Here is a 17,993-nt window from a genome sequence, read left to right as displayed (position 1 = left end):
ATTTTGCCTTCCTAACTTGGGAGATGTCCCCATGGAGAACCAAGCTGCAGTATCGCCACGGAAGCTTGGAGAGATCGAAGCTTGGAGAGCGCTCTTCAAATTGTTTAAGCAATCAAGCAAGCATTCTCACAAAACGGTTGAAAAAAACTTACAAAAATGAAACATTTCATTTTCTATATTTATCTGTCTATTTCAAAGTGATGGGTCATATAATGAAAGCAGATAACACAAAAAGGGGAAAATATGTGTGTAATAAAACTGCACTCAAGCAAGCACTCCAACGAAATGGTTGATCAGGAATGGCTGGTTTGGATGGCGAAAGGAAGCCGATAGGTAATGGGCACATACTCGCAAAAATCAAAACATCACTAATTTCGTTACATTTTCAGATTTCACTCCAGATTTCTACAGTTGTTTAGTCCACGTGATCTGATCCTCTGAACTGAAATAATATTTTGATTACAGTCTGCACTTAAATTAGTCCGTGAGAGTAGATCGTGGAAACTTGCATTGCATAATGCATGAAATCGCTCCAAACTCCTCATTTGAAAACTATAGCACCTGCAAAAGCGATGTATCCAGTGATTTGTAGGTATGAAGATGAAGCGTTCGATAATATGAGTGAGGAAAGTGATAAAACAAACAGAAACTTTGAGTACTTTATCGTTAAGAAACCGCCTGTTCCTAGTCAATGCATTGTTGAGCAGGCCTAAAAAAATGTCGGATTAAGACCCCTGTGAGCAAGAATGGGGTGACCGAGGATGATGCCATGATAAAGGATAATCAAATAATCTTCAAAATGCATGCAAAGTTTCTTCGTATGCGTGCAAAGTTACAGGCTGCTCGGTTTCATGGTTTTGGAGTTATGGAGGAAACACACACACACCCTTTTATAATAGACTGGCAAATACAACCTGCCACTTTGCTGATGGATATATTAATGGGGAGGAGAGAAGAGGGAGGTGAGAGGGAGAGAGAGAAAGAGGGGGGGGGAGAGAGGGAGAGGGGGGAGAGAGGAAGGTGAGAGAGAGAAGGTGAGAGAGAGGAAGGTGAGAGAGAGAGGAGGGGAGAGAGGAAGGTGAGAGAGAGGAGAGAGTGGGGAAGCTTGGGAGAGCGGAAGAGTGAGGAAGGGGTGAGGGGGGAGGAGGAGAGGGGAAGGAGGGGAGGTGGGGAGTGCGACGCCTCACTGAACGTTGCTACACACTGTGGGAGGGAGGGGGGGAAGGACGGGGTGAGAGAAAGCGAGAGAGGGGGAGAGAGAGCCAGAGACAGAGAGAGGGAGAGGGACAGGGACAGAGACAGAGAGGGAGAGGGACAGAGACAGGGAGAGGGAGAAGGACAGAGACAGACAGAGGGAGAGGGACGGAGACAGACAGAGGGAGAGAGACAGAGAAAGAGAAAGAGAGAGAGGGAGGGACGGGAGGGACGGGAGGGACGGGAGAGACGGGAGAGACGGGAGAGACGGGAGAGACGGGAGAGACGGGAGAGACGGGAGAGACGGGAGAGACAGGAGAGAGAGAGAGAGAGAGAGAGAGACAGGAGAGAGAGAGAGAGAGAGACAGGAGACAGGAGACACAAAGAGACACAAAGAGAGACAGAGACAGAGACAGAGACAGAGACAGAGACAGAGACAGAGACAGAGACAGAGACAGAGACAGAGACAGAGAGAGAGAGAGAGAGAGAGAGAGAGAGAGAGAGAGAGAGAGAGAGAGAGAGAGTTATGTCCTTTTATTACAAAAATATAAAAGGCGGTTGTTACATGAACTCAATTAAACCAGAAGCACCAGTTACAACCAATTTGCAAAGGAGAGAAACATAAACCACATGAGGAAAATTAAGCAAACAAAGTAAACACAAGAAGAAAGTAAAATTCAGAAAGTGAGTATCAGGCGGCCCTCAAATACTTTGCAGAAATCATCATTCGTAAACCATAGCTTCTCCAAGTACTCCAACTGACTGGAATGAGAGCAACCGTCAAATTCAAGTTTAATTCGGCTTTTACAAAGTGCCTGAAGAATTACCACGGTATTCGTACGGTACAATTCATTCTTCAACTTGGACTTTCTGGACTTATAAATTACCAGCTTGGCCCAAGAAATGAGAAAATTTGCCAGAACTGCCTTTGGAAGGCGAAAAGGACCGCTTGGACCAAAAATAAATATTGAAAAACTAAAATCAAGAGAAAGGTGTGCAAATAGCGCTTTCAAAATGATGAATATGGAGGTTAAGCTGTCGCATAGAATGTATGCGCGTAACAATGTTTCAACTTGTCCACAAAAGGGACATTGCTCGCTTATCGCTTCTGAAAAATCAGTGAATAAGCAAGTTTGTGGGCAGTATCCAGTGTACAATTCTCCATTGGATATCACCAGCACATTTAGTCACAGGTTTCTTATAATACTATCCCCAAACAGGGCCGAAAGGAGGGGTATGCGGCTGGACTGTGGACCACTTACAAGGTGCAGGGGTGGACAGGGAAGGAACCAGAGTTGGTGTCAAAGCCACCCAATGCTCGCCTGTTTATACATTTATCGTTTTTAAAAGACTAGTGTAATAATTAATATTTTTTTTATAAAGCATTGCAGTGAAGTATAATTTTAAAGCAATATATGTATTTGTATATTGTAATCAGTAACAAGAGCGCAAGTCAGCACAATATATGCCCGAACAAGAAGGTATATACAGAATTGTGCTACGACATGGAAAACAGCATCCTGGTTGCCATGGCAACCACTTTAGATGACGAATGTATGTCGTAACACACCGTCTCCACAGTCTGTACCTATGTACCAAATATAAACCGTGAAAGTTGAAAACTTTGGGAGTTCGAGTGCGGACAGGAACGGACGGACAGACAGACAGACAGACGGATGACCGGTACCACACATATATATACATATATATATATATATATATATATATATATATATATATATATATATATATATATACATATATATACATATATACATATATATCTATCTCGGGCATATAAAAAATAATGTGGTAGATAAAAACATTAGAAAGGAAAAAATAACTTGCACCAAAAACTTTAACATTTTCACGCTCACGCTGACGCTCACGCCGGGGGTATCGCTATAGCTCTCTGTTCTTCGAACACGCGAGCTAAAAAGGGCTTTTAGACATTGTAAGTACAGGATTTTTGCAGTTGTTGTTGGAAAAAGATAGAGGGCGGCTGAAGTTAAATGATTCTGAGGCGGTGGAAACAGATAACTGAAAATTAAGGAAAGGGGGAAAGCTTGGCTCCGAGAGGGGTGTAGGACGATTCTACCGAGTTTGGGAAGTACAATACGTATGAAGCACTGTTTTTAAGCACCTGTCTACCTTTCGACAGGACCTAATGCTAGTCGCTGAGGTGAGAGCAGAAACACTTAGCCATGTTCCATTGGCATTACTTTTAAGGTGGCACACCTTTGTTATTGAGGCGTTGATAAAAATAAAAAAATATTTTAATGAAAGTCCCATTATTATCAAAGCCTTCAAAGAGTATGTTGTGAAACAGTGACTCACTCAAAAACATAGACTGCTCGTACGTAGTGAAAGCCTGAGACCAGGTAAAGGCTTGTCAGACGTTTAGTATACTTTGATAAAAGGAAGACGGTGAAGATGAATCAACCCTGGTTAGGTCCATTTGGAAAAGTTCCTTAGTGTAACTGAAGTTCTCCACTTGACACAGGATACAATTCGCAAGGTCTCTCCAAGGCAACAAAGGCTCATGCGGGAACTGCCAAATCGTCCGAAGCCACCCTCAGACACCAGTAGGTTCAAACTTTGTGGTCACAGCCAGTGTTTTTCCAAAGCAGAAGAATTGAGTAACACGCTTTTGTGTTTCATCAACCAACAAAGTGGATGGTTGCAGAGCCAAGACCTTGTGCCATAAAATTGAAGTAACCAGGGTATTTATTACTAATGCCCTGCCATGGTAGAACAGCTGGCAAAGTAAGGCCTTTCCATTTCAACAAAATCAGTTCAATTCATTCAGGCAAGCCTTCCAGTTGTGCTTCACGAAAGCACCAGGACCAAGGAAAATCCCCAGAAATTTTATACCATCTCTCTTCCAGGTGATATTAACAGGGAGAGATGGGGTAAGTGAGGGTATGGGGGTGGGGCAGGGGATTCTTGCCATGGTGCTTCTGTTTTTCCCCAGTTAGTCTTTGCAGATGAGGCTTTGCTAAAAAGGTTTACATCATGCATCATCCTCGTAATGTCATTTGAGTCACTGATGCAAACACATGTCATCAGTATAAGCACTGGTCTTAATAAGGTGGTTTAACCTTCGAATGGTAAAGCCAGACAAAGACTTCTGGAGAGTGTTCAAGACGGGTTCAAGAGATAGGGTATATGAGGCACCTGAGAGTGGACAGCCCTGCCTTACCCCTCTTTCAATACAAAAGGGAGGGACAAGTTCATTGTTCATGGCAAGGAGGGCGGATATGTTATAATAACACAGGTGTATGCATGATAAAACAAAGGGTCCAAAACCAAACCATTGCAGTACTTCAAACAAATATATCTGAGAAACATAATCAAATGCCTTTTCTTGATCCAACAAAACACGACCAACGTGTTCATGATAAATGTTGGAAACATCAATCACATCACGAATGACAGAAACGTTGTCATGGATATTACGACCAGGAACACAATATGTTTGGTCCACGTTTACAGTGTCCTTCAGGAGGGGTGAAAGGCGCAATACAATGGCTTTGGAAAAAAATATTATAGTGGGTGCAAAGTAACGATACCGGTCTCCAATGGGAAATAAGCATGGGGTCAGCTTTCTTGAGGAGCAAGGTAAGTACTGCTCTTCTGCAGCTCAATGCGAGGCCATTCCTTTTGAGGCTCCCTTGGAGGACCGAAAGCAGTTCAGGCCCAATTAAGTCTCAAAACAGTTCAAAGAACTCTGACGACAGTCCATCAAGGAGATTCTGTGATATGTTCAGTGGCATACATAAGGTATGGCAGGTATGGCACATGCCCTGGGCGCTACTTGAAGGGGGGGGGGCGCCACTGAGCAGGACTCGGTCTCTGTCAAGAATGTTGAAAAGACGTCAGAGTTGAAAGACGTCAGAGACGAAAGAAACAAATGGCTGATGAGAACTCGAGAGATGCTGGGTTAACAGCCAAGGAGGAAATGGAAAGAGTCATGAAGGAAACACTCGCCCGTCTTCACAGAGAAATGGACGAAAGGTTCGCTGGTTTGCACGACACCGACGCCAAGTATGGGTTCTTTCTCGATGTCGAGGGACTGTGTTACGGCGCCGAGAGTAACGACCTTTAGAAGAAGTGCGAAGATTTGGGCGAATTGTACAAGCTCTGATGTTGATGGACAGCAGCTATATGAAGAAATTTTGGATTGCAGAATGTTGCTATCAAGTTAGGCCAACATGAAAATATCAAGGCCTGAAGAGCTTCTCCAATTTATTATTCAGCACGGAGATGAGAGCGTCTTCCCTGATCTTTGCATTGCTATTCAGATAACGCTGACCACCGCAGTTTCCATCGCCAGCTGTGAGAGATCATTCAGCAAGTTAAAACTAATACTTTTGTATTTGAGAGCCTCCATGGGTCAAGGCAGACTCTGTGATCTTGCTCTGCTGAGTGTAGAAAGAGAAGAAACTGAAAAAAACTGACTTTGAGCACATCGACCAATTTGCATCAGCGAAAGCAAGGAAGGTGCAGTTGTAATTTTCATGTTGTGCCATAATTTGTTAATTTAAAGATTAACGAGCTTGGGTTGTATTTTTGAGCTCATATTATGGTGAAGTTATCTCAAAGATGGGTGTCAGATGTTTGGACAGGGGTGCAATTTCAGTGCTTGCCATAGGCGCTATTTTCTGTAGATATGTTGGATAATTTGAGATTTTTTCCTCAATGCTAACATTGCTTAAAGGCATGCTGTCTAAGGTAGCTGGCACAGCGACAATTGGGGATGAAAGATCATCAATAGATAAGTTGAGATAATGCGAGTTCGAATTTTGGTCCTTTTGTCCCCCAGTCGAGTCTCGACCCAACTTGTCATCGTTCATACAAGGATTTAAGGAAGTTTGGATTTCAACCTTTTCTGGAGATATCGCACGCAAATCTTCCATAATAATGAGGGTCCGTCAGTTACAGGCAAATAATCCACATTCTCATCTACCGGTAGCTCACATCGATTACTCATCGATATCTGATCAGTTAAATATGAAGCTGCGTCCAACGCTTCAGACTCGAAAACCACCTTCTCTTCCTTCCGAGGTGAGGGCACATTCCGAGGTGTTTTTCTCATTCTAATAGAGGAAACGAGTGTGAATCCGTCCCAAACGTTATTGTTATCAGAAGTTTTCGATGTTGAAGGTTCATTGTCTGAGACAGTAACTGCGGTAGGTGGTATAACAGTATCAGGATGAGCAGGGGACACAGTGTCAACAAAGGAGGTCGTCTGCTCATCTGCAGAGGAGGCAGTTTGGAGACAGAAACGTTTTAGACGGCCAAAGTCCCCACAGTTAAATCATTTTAACATTTCCGTCGATGCATATACTTGGTACTCGTGATTGTCAACAATAAATTTAAATACTGCGTTTAGTACTTTGTCCATGTTGGATGTAAGAAGCACCATGAACACCTGCCACCGGAAGGACATGATATGCTTAGCCTGCTCGCTCCGGCAGCCCAGAGGTAACATTGTGATCTGGGACAAAGATAGCTCAGTTAAAAGCGATACAATCAGAATGAATGGTGGAACATTAGATAACAGCATTTTCACGGCTGGAATGTCAAGTGGGGAAGCTAGGACAGTGTTCATTTTCGGTAGACAACCCAGTTACGATGATTTCACGTACCAACTTCTCTTTAGCTACGAATATCACCACCCGTTTGTTCATCCCTGAAGCTGCACAGATTTTTTCTAGTCCGATAATGTTACCGATCGAGATAATGATGTCTTCCACACTAACATCATTTGGAGGAACACAAACCACTCCATGTTTCCGTGTAAGAGCCTCGAAGGCCGTGCACAGAAAAGTGCCGACATTTTTTACATTGAGGTTTTCCCCCCAAGCTGTGATTAATTATTGGGGAAAAAAGAGATAGCGCTTTCTGTAAGACAGAAAATGCAACTCGGTGTAAGAGGTCCATCTAAAAAGTAACGGGACTGACTTCAAAGAAATTTTATTCCAAAACATATATTGAAATCAGAGTTTGTCCCCTTCAAAATACTTTCCCTCCAGTCTCACACACTTGTCCATCCTCTTCTTCCACGCTTCGATGCACCCCCGTAAGGCTTCTTCTGGAATCCTCCGGAGTTCCGTCGTCACGGCCCCTTTGATGGCCTCCACATCAGGAAATCGGGTCACTTGATCACCCCCTTGAGCTTGGGGAATAGGAAGAAATCACAAGGGGCCAAGTCTGGCGAATACGGGGGTTGCTCCAGAGTTGGCACGTTCCTCTCCGCCAGAAACTGTCGGATGCTCAGGGCACTGTGAGCAGAGGCGTTGTCATGGTGGAGCACCCAGGCGTTGTTCTCCCTCAGATCCCTCCTCTTTTCCGGAACTGATCTCATGAGGTGCCGGAGGATCTCCTTGTACACATATTGATTCACTGTTTGACCCTGTGGGAGAAACTTGAAGTAGACGATGCCCTTGATGTCAAAAAACGCGATGAGCATCACCTTGACCTTTGACTTCGACATCCTTGCTTTCTTTAGTCTTGGTGATGCCGGACTTTTCCACTGACGACTTCTGCCATTTGGTCTCGGGATTGTATTCGAACATGCACGATTCATCGCCAGTAATGACTCTCCCGAGCAGGTCTGGATCGTCCTCGAGACGCTCGATAATGTCTTGACAGACAGTGACTCTTTGCTGTTTCTGGTCCTCGGACAACAGCTTGGGGACCATCTTTGCGCACACCTTGCGAATTTCAACACTTTCAGTGATGATGCTCCAGACAGTGTCCTTGTTGATGGAAAGTTCCTCAGCAATCATCCGCACCGTGAGTCGACGATCTGCGCGCACCATCTGCTTCACACGCTCGATGTTGTCCGCCTTTTTGCTCGTTGAAGGTCTTCCAGACCGTGGATCGTCTTCAACCTCCTCCCGTCCCTCTTTGAACCTCTTGTGCCATTCAAATGCACGTGTGCGTGACATCGTTTCTTCCTCATAGACTTGCTGCAGCATTGCGAAGGATTCGGAAGGTGTTTTGCCAAGTTTGGCAAGAAACTTCAGATTGGCTCTCTGCTCACGACTCAGAGTGCGTCGGCTCAGACTAGAGAACGTGTTAAGCATGATCTGTAAAAAATCACACAATGAGCGCAGTCAACCATCACCAATCATATATATTGCTGGAATGTTGCGAAAGACTGGGACGCAACCTGTTCATTCAAGTTGTGTAAGCGGAGCACACAGCAGGCTCAGTCCCGTTACTTTTTAGACAGACCTCGTATGTTATAGCGATGAGAAACTGACACAGTAAGACACAGCTCACCATAAACTGATGAGAAAACACGGCAACCCCTCACCTTTTTCCGAAAGCTGTGGGCTCTGTGTCTCTGTGTCTGTGTGTCTCTCTCTCAATCTCTGTATGTTTGTCTATCTGTCTCACTGTCTCTCAGATGGGTTTGATCACCAAGAAGGAAAAGGGTAAAGGGGATTTAGAGTGGAGGGAGGAGGGAAGGGAGGGGACGAGAGGGGAGGCGGGGGGGGGGGTTATAGTGTCGGGTCTGTTGGAAAGGGAACGGTGGGAACCCAAACAGAGAGAAATGATGTGCAGCAAACCAAAAGAGGGAAAGAGAAGGGTGAAAAACTGACGTGGAGGGATAGAAGGGTCGATAAACAGAGCAACTCGCAGCCTCAACGGAACAACACAGCCGGCATCACACCACACCCAAAGTACCAACGGCCATAAGAGAGAGGGAGAGGGAGATAAAAAATTAAAAAATATAAAGATAGAAAGGTGAAGGGTGGAGGTGGCGTTAGCAAAGAGAATGATATGTTATGCTTAATGACCGAACACACACAAAAAGAGCAGCTGTACACACAACGACACAACAGAGTTTGTAATGCTAACCACAGGCACATCTGCAAAAACTTTGATGTCCCAGTTGCATAAAATTTGTGGGAACATGAACCAAAAGCAATCACTGAAAACATGGAAGTACCGCTCATGTACGACCTAATGATCCCGAGCGTGAACATCGAAAACAAAGTGTTGTGACCAGATATCATACTTAGGTACAAAAAAAAGAGAAGAAGGCATTGCTTAGTGAGGTGTTAATACCAGTTATTTAGAATAAACGATGCAGAAATCAAGAAAATGACCAAATACCAAGACTTCAAGAATGAAGTGAGAAGATCCTGGAAGCTGAAGAATGCCAAAGTTGTTCCAGTGATAGTTTGAGCGACAGGAATGATGACGAAGAACGTCAAAGAAAGATTAAAAACCATCCCTGGGAATATTACTACAAACAAACTACATTTGGAATCTGTCCGTGGCTCAGTGACGATCCTGAAGAGAGCCCTCGGCACAAAACTTTGAGAACAGAAAACTTCACAGCTTATTCCATGAATTGTGACCCCTGACTGAGATGAAGATGGATACTTTGAGCTGACCCTGGGAGGACTCCATTCCACATTCTGATACTCGCATATGAAGATACCAATCAACGACACAGACACATGGAGGTGGATACTTTGAGACCTGGTAGTCTCTGTTTCACCTCCTCATGAAACCCACCCACATGTGGAGATAACAGGTAACAGCAACTTGCACGTACACACACACACACACACACACACACACACACACACACACACACACACACGCGCGCGCACACACACGCGCGCACACACACACACACACACACACACACACACACACACACACACACACACACACACACACACACACACACACACACACACACACACACACACACACACACACACACACACACTGAGAGCTGGGGTGGGAGCATTTAAAACACATGCTCTCTTCCTGGTAAAGATCTGCCTGCATGCATGCATACTCATACATGCAGCGACCTTTGCACCCCACTAGTTGGCTCACTCCAAATCAGATTTGTATATGCTACAGTCCCGTCAAAAGAGGGGGGGGGAGGTGGGGATCAGGAGGAGGGGTGGGAGAGATAGAGGGATGGAGAGGGAGGGAGGGAAGAGGAAAGGAGAGGAGAGGGGAGTGGTCGGAGAGAGAGGGGTCGGGGGTGGAAATAGGGAGAGGAGTGGGAGCGAGGGGTAGGCTTGGGAGGGAGAGAGGGAGTAGGGTTTGGAGGGAGAGAGTGGGTCGGGTTGGGGGGGAGAGAGCGGGTCTGGTTGGGAGGGAGAGAAGGGGGTGGGATAGGGGTGAAAGAGGAAGAGGGGTGAGGGATTCTAGCAGATGTGATGCCCAGTTTATCGTCCATCCAAGGGACGACACACATTGATGAATCACTGGCCTGTGAAACACCGGGATGATGGTTTATAGCTGTGTCGGGATTCAAATCCAGGCCGAACAGAGCAAGCATGCATACCTCTCGGCTTTTCTTCCATGATGTGGTGATTCATTACTTCATAACTGAAAACATTTTTTACTCATTATGATCATTAAAAAATATTTGCCTTCCTATCTTCAGGATGGAACCGCGGTACCACCATTGTTCGAAGCTTAAAGAACGTGCACCAAGTGGCATCACCAAGCAATCCACAAAATGGTTGAACAAACTTTTTAAAACGAAACGTCGAATTATTATTTTAATTAACCTTTGCCAAATGGCCGGGTCATCTAATGGAAGAAGAAAAAGGGGAAACATCGTGGAAAATAAAATTTCACATTTTCAGCGAGCCAGCCACTGCCTGTTGCACCACAGACCAACATGTGACCAACACATGCGAGTGGCCCCTGAACTTTGTTCAAGTCGATCGACATATAGTGTTCAGTGACTGCGAATATTGTGGAGCGCTCACCAAGTGGCTTAAGCACTCAAGGAAGCAATCCAACGAAATGGTTGATAAGGAACGGCTGGCTTGGCAAGCAATGATCCATCATATTAAATACCTCCCAGAGATGCCCAAACAATGTCTGAATTGTACAAATGAATACTTTTTTAGCAGCCGGAACTGCTGAAAAGTTCAATTCTAGAGCTTAAATGTTGTAATTCAGCTTAGTCCAAGAGATTCTAGACGTTATGACATATGCGGAAAAGAAATAAAACCATGAACGCTGGTGTCTCCGGTCATTTATAACATTGCAATGTACCCAGCAATTCATAGCTATGATGAACAGGGATTGGATAATATGATTGAGGAAAGTGAAAAAATATTTCATGAAGAAATTGTTGCGGCCTGTTCCAAGTCGAGGCATGGTTGAGCAGGCCAAAAAATATGGCGACTTCAGACCTCAGCGAGGTAACCCAGGATGCGCCTTAAGTCCCCATAGAACCCAGTGGCCGAGGATGCGGCTGATAAAGGATATAATTAAATAAAGCCGTTAATTATCTTCAAAAGGGGTGTTTTTAATGAACCCAAACACTCAATTTTCAGTCATGCACTTCCTTGGAATTCCCTTCATATGCATGCAGGTTCAAGATGCTTGGTTTCATGGGTTTGGAGTTATGGAGGAGACACACTGACATTTATTAGTATCATAAATATATGTGGAAAATTTACAGGCCCAGACCAGGAATCAAACCCAGATTCTCTGGTAAACCATACCAGTGCTCTGCCATTTGAGCTATCCGGGTGACCAACCAGCTGAGTAACGCAATTCTTCCACATATACAAGTGCCGCTCTCTTTCCCCCATTGCTTCTTTCCTGGTCTGGCCCAAAATTTTTCCACATATATTTATGATGGTGGTTTTATCCTGTTCATCCCTCTCGACCCTCTTGTGAGTAGACCCTCGCTCCTCCTATGGTTGGCAGCGAGTGCCCCAGAAGCAGTGGGGGAAAGAGAGTGGCACTTGCATATGTGGAAGAATTGCGTTACTCTGCTCATGGGTCACACAGAGAGCTTAGATGACAGAGCACTGGTACGGTTTGTGAGATGACCTGGGTTGAATTTCCTGCTCTGGGCTTGTAGTTTTTCCATATATATTTATGATGGTGGTTCTATCCTGTTCATTTCTAATTATATTTATTGGTCTATTTTATCATTAGATGCAAATGACTGATTAATTTGTTGTTATCATCATTTTGATGAAAACTCAGTCTGAAGTCTGAAGTCAGGATTGGAGAAAGATGGAGTAACAATTTCAGGTATATCTAGTGCCCAACTGTGTCTGCGGACGTCCTCCTGCAGTTGGGTCACTTCTTATTAGGAGGTTGGTGGCAGGATTTGCACTCCGGCCACCGTAAAACCCTTCATTCCGCAAAACGCAAAAACGCAAAAAATCTGAAAACCCACTCCGTAGGAGTACCTCCTGTGCAGCTTCCCTTCGCAGGGCAGCTCACCGGATGACGGGATTGGGGCAAAGCCTTCGGGACCCCCAATCTTTGATAGGAGGGAAACCACGGGGTAACATCCCTGGGTCAGATTGCGGGAGAGTGTGTCGGAGTGGTGCTGAGGTGTCGTCCACCAGACGGCGGTCTCCTTGGGTTAACCTGAGGCGGTCCCTTCGGGTGGGTGCCTGGAATGTCCTATCCCTAAGAGAGGATGATCACCTGTCTCTGTTATCATCTGAGCTCAAGCGTTTGGACATCGGGATTGCAGCTCTCTCTGAGGTTCGGAGACCGGATTGCGGCGAGATAATGGTGGGTGGTTACACCTACTATTGGTCTGGTCGCTCTGATGGTTACCATACCCAAGGAATTGCTGTAGCTGTGTCCAATAAGCTGACCCCAATGATAATTGAGGTAACACCGGTCAACGAGCGTATTATGAGATTAAGGATTCGTCACTCCTTAGGTGTCATTTCCCTGGTCTCTGTTTATGCTCCGACTGAGGCGAGTGATCTCACCGTGAAGGATGCATTCTACGCCACACTCGAGTCTGTGGTTGATCAGTGCCCCAGACGAGATACACTTCTAGTCTTGGGGGATTTCAATGCATCGACTGGAACTGATAGGGACGGTTATGAGGTGTGTGTTGGTCCCCATGGGTCAGGAACTATGAACCAGAATAGCACTAAGTTCCTTGACTTTGCAAGAAGTCATGGACTTAGGGTGGCTGGTTCATGGTTTCAGCGCCCACAAGCTCATCGCTGGACTTGGTATTCCAACGCTGGCGGTGTGGCAAAGGAGATTGACCATGTCCTCATTGACGGTCGTTGGAGGATGATCCGGAACTGCAGGGTCTACCGGAGTGCTCAGTTCCTCAATACTGACCACAGGCTTGTTGCAGCAACTCTAAAGCTGCACCTTAAATCCTGGAGAATGGTACCATCCGAGTCAAGGCTGGATGTAGGCAAGCTCAATGATGAGAGGGTAGTTGACGAGTTTGCAAACAGGCTGAGTGGGGATTCGGGGGATCTGGGTGCTTTGGTGAATCCTGAAGAGGTGTGGAGTGCCTTCAAGACCACCATCCTTGAAGTTTCTGGTGGATGTCTTGGAACTCACCGTAGGGCGAAGAAGAATTTGGTCTCTCGAGGCACTCTGGATACCATTTTCCAGAGTCGCAGGACCAGACTTAATGGCAGAGCTGAGCTGTTCAGGGAGCTGAGGTGTAAAACTGTACCTGCGCTGAGGGTGGACAAGGAGGCCTAGGTGCGAGGAATCTGTGAGGGGATAGAGCATCACCTGTGGTCAAGTGATTCTCGTCCTGCTTACAGGGGAATTCGCGCATTACGTTCATTCAAGCCCATCCCTCGGAGCACTACAGTTCGAGCAGAGAGTGGTAGGCTCTTGACAGAGGAGTCTGAAGTTTATATATGAAGTTTACCCCACTCTGTTTATATATGAAACACCATTGATATGGGGCTTCTGCCACATCCTTATCCACATCCGCAATGGAAATAAATGTATTTTACAAGTTTTTGATTCTGATGTAGTGTAAGTATTCCAAAATATGTTGATGAGACTGTTGCATTGATCAGTGGTATATTGTTTATGAACAGCAGAGGTAGGTGTTCATAGAATAATACCTCTGAAAATGCTACTTGGGTATCTAAAAGTAAAATCTGGTTGGGCGGTAATGTGTCTTCCTTCCTTACACAATCCATAAACATGTGTCAACTTTTGACACCAACCCCATGTATCAATGGTGATCCATTTGTTTTCCTGACGCTGATCCTGCTCACCTCATGGACCAACAGGATGCCTCATGGAGCACCCTGAAACATGGAATTCTCACATTCTTACTGTCTATTAATTAATCTAACTCTCAACTTTGAAAACACTCAAAATTGGTCTATCTTTACACCTGGAATTATGTATCGATATCATTAGAATAATAACGATAATAAATGAGGGTCTTGCCTATCCATTGGGACAAAACTTTGTACAGAGCAGCATTGCTGCCAACGGAATCTCCTGGGCTATTGGGCACAATCCTGGACAGGTCGCAACTCTGACATGACACTCAAATGGCTCCCAGCAAGCTGGTACTCAGTTTCCTGACCTTGGAAGGATGACAGGCTGAGTCAAACCCACCTGGTATTAATTCATTGGGAGAGCAGGATTTGAACTCAGTGAACCCAGGACCCTAGGATTCCAAGCCCACCACCATAACCATTAAGCCAACACTAGGCATGTTGCTGCTTATGTATGTGTAATAAAAAGAATGATACAAAGGAAACAACAAAACAAAAACGCTACAGACAAATACTTGGCAAAAAATGATTTTCACCAAGTAACAACAAAGTTTTGTGCTTGCTGATCTTGTGAACACTCAGTTTGGAATGTGTTGACCAACACTCATCCCAGTGCATGCGGTGCTCAGGCAGGAGCTTCAGGCTTGAGAAACGAGATGCCATTTATCTGCATTGCAGATCCCAGAGGTGCATTGCTGAACCATGTTTGCAGTCTCGACAATCTGAATACTCTCTTGTTTGTTGGACAAAATGGAGTGTGCTTGCTACCGAGACATCAAGTGACATATCAAACACCCCGTCCGAGATCCTTCAATAATCAAAGAAATGGGTGGAGTTGACAATTGGATACTTCAATTGTTTTTTTTAACAAAGCAAGAAGTGTGAAATAAATTTGAACATGTGTTTGTGATGCAAGACATAAAATATATAGAGTTAGGAACTCCAACATGCAGTGGCCTGCCCCCTACCAACAATGCATTCACCCCCCCCCCCCTTACCAATGAAGCCACATTTAGATGGATTATTAATTACTAGTGCATGCCCGTAGGTGCGTGCTCTTATGTGCGTGGCCGTACGTGTAAACAAAACAAAACAAAAAATTTCAAACCGAGTACCAGAAACAACAACCACACAGGCCGTTCCTTCGCTCTCACGTGCCTGTACGTGCATGCCCGTACCCGTTTCTTCTGCACGGCGCCTTGCCTCGCGTCCAGTGTTGTCTGCCAAGCGAGTGGTTCGTTCTTCATCCGTTTCTTCTGCACAGCGCCTTGCCTCACGTTCAGTGTTGTTTGCCAAGCGAGCAGTTCGTTCTTCATCCGTTTCTTCTGCACGACGCCTTGTCTCGCGTTCAATGTTGTCTGCTACACGAGTAGTTCGTTCTTCATCCGTTTCTTCTGCACGGCACCTTGCCTCGCGTCCAGTGTTGTCTGCCAAGCGAGTGGTTCATTCTTCATCTGTTTCTTCTGCACGACGCCTTGCCTCGCGTTCAGTGTTGTCTGCCAAACGAGCAGTTCGTTCTTCATCCGTTTGAGCTGCACGACGCCTTGTCATGCGCGTTGCGTCGCGTGTCAAGCGAGCAGCTCGTGCTTCGTTAGATTCCATTGCACGTGCATGACGTGCAGCTTCGTTCCTTCGCTGTCGTAAACGACGACTGGATTGGGGCATTGTGTTAAAAAAAAATCGAGAAAGAAATCGAGAAAGTACAGAAATCGAGAAAGAAAGAATACAGTAAGTCGATAAATCAATTAAAAAAAAAATCGAGAAAGAATACAGTAATCGTCACTGACTGGATTAGGGCATTGTGTTTAAGAAAATCAAAAAAGAAATCGAGAAAGTACAGAAATCGAGAAAGAAAGAATACAGTAAGTCGATAAATCGAGAAAGAATACAGTAAGTTGTTACTATCCGGAAGTCCGGAAGTCCTCACTGTCCGGAAGTTCGCATAACGCAGTTACGATTATTCGCAATTTAGTTTTAATGGCCAATTATTCAATCAGCGCCAACGTATTTGCCTTTTCGCAATGTCATCGCAAGGAAAAACACAAAGAGAAGAGAAGAGAAAAAAAAACCTTCGTGCAAAAAAAAAAAAATAATTACTTCCTGGTTCGGAGCATACCAGCTCACTCTGATGTTACCGAAATTTATGCACCATCTAATATGAAAACGATCATAACTTGGGGCATTGTGTTTATCAATAAATGCGCATAAGAAATCGAGAAATTATGACAATACACGAAGTCATCACTCTCCGGAAGTCCGTACGTTGTAACCCGTAATGGGGAACGCGACTGAGCTTCCCTTCCCCCATCGGCCACGCAACAATGTGTCTTGTCATTGGTTTGGTAAATAAATGGCCATAACTTGGGAAGCACTTGTCCGATTAATATCAAACCTTGAAAAGGCACATCCTCAGGTCCCCAGCAAGATACCTGGCAAGTTTCAATGAGATCGGACCAGTGGTTGTCGAGAAACAGCGGTCACACACACACACACACACACACACACACACACACACACACACACACACACACACACACACACACACACACACACACACACACACACACACACACACACTCTACTGGAATTATATATAAATAAATATATATGTATACACACATACATACATACATACATACATACACACAGAGATAGATAGATAGATAGATAGATATAGACATATAAACGAAAAGCACGGTAAAGCAGTGAGGCGGTGAAGCTGTGAAGCTGTCCGTGAAGACTATATGCCTATTTATCATGTCCTGTTTTAACGTTAATTCCCCAAAACCCTTAAGACCCTGAAAACCCAAAAGTCCCTGAGAATCCAAAAGACCCTGAAGACCCAAAAGTCCCAAAAAGACCCAAAGTCCCGAAGACCCAAAAGTCCCCGAAAACCCAAAAGTCACCAAAAACCCAAAAGTCACCGAAGACCTAAAAAGATCCTGAAGACCCCGATGACCTAAACGTCCCAGAAGACCCCAAAGACCCTGAAGACCCTATCGACCTTAACACCATTTAGACCCCTTGCACTCTTCAGACAGATTAGACAGCTTTGACCCTTGGCCATTTAGACCACTTTGACCTTCTTATATCTTCTTCTTCTTCTTTCGGCTGCTCCCGTTAGGGGTCGCCACAGCGGATCATCCGTATGATCCGCATAGTGATTTGGCACATGTTTTACGCCGGATGCCCTTCCTGACGCAACCCTGGTCGCCTCTTACGACACAGGGATATGGTACACCTATTTTAACCGGGGTATACACCGGCCCAATATACTGGTACTCATTTTGCCGACCTCGGAAGGATGACAGGCTGAGTCAACCCCCTGGTGTATTAATTCAGTGGCTCAATGGGGCTTGAACTCAGGACCTCTTGGATCCCAAGCCACTGCCCTAACCACTGCGCCAACACCAGGCTTATTTGACCTTCTTATATCACAAATTAAATTTCAAATAAATATAATATCACCAATATTACAAATAGATTTGTAAAAAAAAAATGTTTGATGTAAATCATGCCAACACAGCAAATCTGTGAAGTCAACCTCTGCAACAATGTATGGAGAGGCGAGCACAGCGAGCTGATCCACACAAGTTATTCATAAATTACATCAACGATTTGGATAATGGGGTGAAGAGTAGGCTTTCCAAATTTGCAGATGATACAAAGCTTGAAGGTAATGGAAAAAAACAGAGGGGTTGGTGATCAGATTCAGGAAAGTTGAGGTACTTCCATCGATTTGGCAAAAGATTG

The sequence above is a fragment of the Eptatretus burgeri genome, chromosome 9 (assembly GCF_056783735.1).
Source record: "Eptatretus burgeri isolate ZD-2024b chromosome 9, Ebu_testis_v1, whole genome shotgun sequence".
In the NCBI taxonomy this organism is placed as follows: Eukaryota; Metazoa; Chordata; class Myxini; order Myxiniformes; family Myxinidae; genus Eptatretus; species Eptatretus burgeri.
The sequence above is the reverse complement of the archived record's forward strand: the minus strand, read 5'-3'. Positions refer to the sequence as shown.